This window comes from Tupaia chinensis, unplaced genomic scaffold (genome assembly GCF_000334495.1).
Source record: "Tupaia chinensis unplaced genomic scaffold, TupChi_1.0 Scaffold143826_1, whole genome shotgun sequence".
NCBI classification, from domain to species: domain Eukaryota; kingdom Metazoa; phylum Chordata; class Mammalia; order Scandentia; family Tupaiidae; genus Tupaia; species Tupaia belangeri.
Window position 1 is genome coordinate 274,089 of NW_006203676.1, and position 3,982 is coordinate 278,070.

Consider the following 3,982-nt stretch of genomic DNA (forward strand, 5'->3'; position numbering starts at 1 on the left):
GAGGAATCACTCAAGACAGCCCAGTCCTGCCATTGGCAGCGGCGGGGATCAACATTCCTTGAATTTGATTCTTTTCTTCTCTAAATGCGAGGAATGTGCGTGAGTGTGAACAAGGAGGGGGGGGGATGTTGAGAGCGCGCGAGAGAAAGATCTAGCGCGAACCCGCGCACCTTCTGAAGTCCGCTTATTCTCTCCAGTCCGAATGGAGGGGGAGGGGCCCCTTTCCACACCCTTCCCCTGAAAACTGCGCGACATCCGCCTTCGGGCCCCAACTTGGCGTCCCCTGGAAGCTACTTTTCAGTAGTTGCAAACACACACGCACAATACCTAGTCCGCCTCAGCTGTTAGGCACCTTCCCAAGCCCCATGATTTCATTGGGCGGAGAAATGAATTTAGAGCCCAGGAGAGCGGGAGAAGATTGTGGAACCACGATCCCACCTAATCTTCAATTTCGCCTGCGATCCACTGCAACCAAATCGAATTCTCGCTTTTACAACACACTTTACATTCTGCACAAAGCCCTCCATCCCGAATTCCTGCAACCGAATCTGCTTAGGTCTTCTCCGGTGAATTTGCGGGAATATCTTAAGGGAAGAGGGCAGGGAGAAGACTGAGCCCCCAATATGAGCTCCCTGCTACCTGCAACAGACTCGATGACAACCAAATTCGTTCACTGAAGCAGCCCCAGAAAGTGTGATCTCCTGGATGGTAGAAAGATGCGTATTTTCTGTGGTTTTGCGTATTTAGTATGAGAATTTGCTCTTTTTCATTTTTAAGGGTGTAGTTATTTGCAGCGGAGTACAAATGAGGCCAAAAACAGGCGCCAATCCAGCGCCCAGCAGTACCAGACGCCCCTTAGAGCCAGCTCGCTCGCGCGCGCTTCTCTCTCTCGCAATCTCTCTCTCACACACACGCACACGCACACAGAATGCACTCCTTACCTTGGCCAGCTGTGGCGCCTGTGCAGTCCTGGCTCCCCGACGCCAATCTGTTGCTCAAGGGTGGGCTGGGTGCAAGAGTAAGAAGAGTTGGCTGCGCCTATCCCGCTCCCAGAGACTACCACCTGCAACCAAGTCTCCCCGCCCCAGGCCCATCTGCGCGCGGGCAGAGGGCAACTCGGTGGTTCAAAGTTTAAAGGGTTCTGCTCCGTGAGTTGGGGAACAAGAGGATCTTTCTTGGGCTCCCAGAGGCCCTCAGACCATCTTGGGCTCCTCGAAAGGTCTGCGCAAGAAGAACGTGAGTGGCCTTTGCCCAGCGCAGTCTCGACGCCGTGGGGAAGGAAGCATAGATCCCATGTAGACTAGGAGCTGGCGCCACGCATTCCACTTTTTAAAGTCCGCACACTGACGACACTAGCAAATTCCTGAGTCGAGTGGTAACGCTGGGTTTCCACAGTTTGGACAGGGGAGTCTCCCCGGAATTCCCTGGCGCTGGTCCTGCACAGCCCAGGCCTGAATCAGCGTCTAGGCTACTTGGGAGCTACTGCAACTTAACTCAGCGCTGGCAACGCCACCTTCCTTGCCTAGGGGAGGGGAAGTGTGGGTGGGTGAGTTAGTATTTCAGTCTCCCAACCCATTTATGGGGGAAGGAGGATTCCCTTTACAGTCAAGGCGCAACCACAGCCAAACCAATGAAATTTCAAACACACAGACACACACTGCACCAAGGTGCCTGCGCTCTACACCTGCTGGCTGCCTGGGGATGAATGGTTCGTCGGAGGCTCGGAGCGCAGCAGGCGTTTAGCATTTAGGAAGATGGTAATTTGACTCCAGCGACCCACCATCCCCTTCCCAGCAAATCCCTTCTCCTTTATGGCAACACCGCCCCCAGGCGCTAAGGCACCTCTACTACAGCAGGGCATTCCTTCCCTCCTGAGGAACACATCTGTAATTCGCTAGCTGCCTGGGATGTCTCTATTCAAAAAATTGACTAAAGGGGAGGTGGGGTGGATTTCGGCACCTTTAAGAACGTGTTTGAGAGACCGGTAGGGCCTTGAAGCTCTTGTGTGAGCAACCACGTGTTTCCACGATGCTCAAGGCGGGGACTTCTTGGGACCCACCCTGTGTTTTGGCAAAGCTAACTCAGGTAAGCAAATCTTCTAATTGGTTCCAAAGATCAACCCTGGGAATTAGCCAGTCATCAACGATCCAGCCTACTACCCGACAAGATGATGGGTCCCTATCTTTGCGGCATCCCAATAAAGATTACACACCCTACCTACTCTCTTGGGAGATGGCAATCAAGGACTGGTACCAAGTGAAACAGAAGTGGACAGAGACAACACCCAGCCTTGGAGCATCCCACACCTTGGTCCCTGTCAGATACATCATTCTGGAACTGGTGGACATCACATGGTTTGTGGACCAGATCCACAGTTACAATTGTAATGGTAACAATTACAATTGATATACTTATTGAGGGAAGTATCTGGGGACCTAGGGACATAAAATAATAAGTGATTACAATACATTGTGCTTGATCAAGAAACAACTTCTTGGAAGAGGTGAGTTTTAAGCAGATTTCAAAGGAAGAGAGGCTCAGATTCAAAGACTGCAGTGCAGGTAGGGGCTCTAAGTGTGTGGGGGGGATCCAGAGGCACTGGAAGCTGCTCCTGTTTGGAAGAGTGGAGACAGCAAATAACTAGACCTTTCTAGAGCTGATACCCCGATCATCACAAATCTGGGGTGGACGTGGGGCACTGCAGAGAGGGAGGGCTGCAGTAGTTCTGCAGGGAGGCTGGGGGGTTGGCAGGCAATGTCGGTGATGGAGATTTCAGACCCTCCCTGCTGTTGGTTGCAGAGATTTTCGTTGTTTAAGTAGAACTGCTGGGCACCAAGTAGACCGGGTAGTGAAAAATACTGGGGTCGTGACATTAGTTAGCCAGAAGGCGCTCAGTTCCAGGGAGCCCTTGGGTGTACCCTCTTTTGAAAAAAAAAGAAATCAATTCCATGAGCATAGCCCATACGTATGCACTTTTTAAAGTCCGCACACCAACGGCACAAGCGAATTCCTCCCACAGTCTTTTTGATTAGAAGAGAAAGAATTCTGAGACATTGCTTCTTGTTTAATCAACAAGTATTGAAATGGGCACTGTTTTCACGTACTTGCTGCTTTATTTACATACCTCGTGGTGTCCGAGTGTTTTGAAGTGTTGATTTACCCGACAAAATTGAAATAAGAAGGCCCTGTGTTCAGAGCCCCTAATGGTACCCTAATAAGAACAGGGCTCTACTTCTCCCATGTAAAATAAAACAACCAGAGTAGATGCAATGGGCTGTCTTTTGGGAGCTCAGGCCACACCTTCAGAGGACAAATATATCTTTCTCTAAGTAGGTGTGAGTTTTATTAAGTTAAATGGACACTAAAGCTATATTGAAGGGTAGTTCTTTATTTTCAAAAGGATTTCATGGGGGGGGAGGGAGGGTGTTCTTAAAATAGTCAAGTCCCAAGCACAACTAGAAGTAGTTTCATTTTGCACAGTTATGGTCCTTCCAGTGTAAAATAAGGGGTGACTTGGGAGGGGAGCGGCATGAGACAGATAGATATTAGAACTAGCAATGGAAGAGGGTTTTCTTAGGAATTTTATGCATAGCAAATAGTGTCTGGAGGCAAGGCTCCTGTGGAGTTGTAGGATCTTGGCCTGGGTTTCTTAACTGGCCGAATATTCAATTCAAGTTCTAAAGGAGAGGGAATTTTTTTTTTTTTTTAAATGACACCATGTGGTTTGCTGAGTCACTTTTCTGACCTGGCTCCTGTGTGTTTAAGAGTTAGAATGACCGTTACAAAGAAGACCCAGGAGCTGTGACTAAGATAAAAGGCCAGTTGGTGGGGAAGGAGCAGAGAAGTAAAAAAAGAAATGAAAAAGACCAGGCACGCACACACTCCTCCAGTTTAGCCTCTCAGGTTACATGTTTTCTGTGTAAGGCATTGAGGCACTGGTGTGTCACAGATACCCTTGGTGCATCCAGATGTCCCCACAGTC

General features: G+C 49.5%; 1 protein-coding gene across 1 annotated transcript in view; it reads left to right on the forward strand.

Moving 5' to 3' along the window:
- The window catches only part of TMEM255A (transmembrane protein 255A), a 6,994-nt gene that overhangs the window by 731 nt on the left and 2,281 nt on the right, over nucleotides 1–3,982 (forward strand). The gene's annotated exons all lie outside the window — the stretch shown is intronic.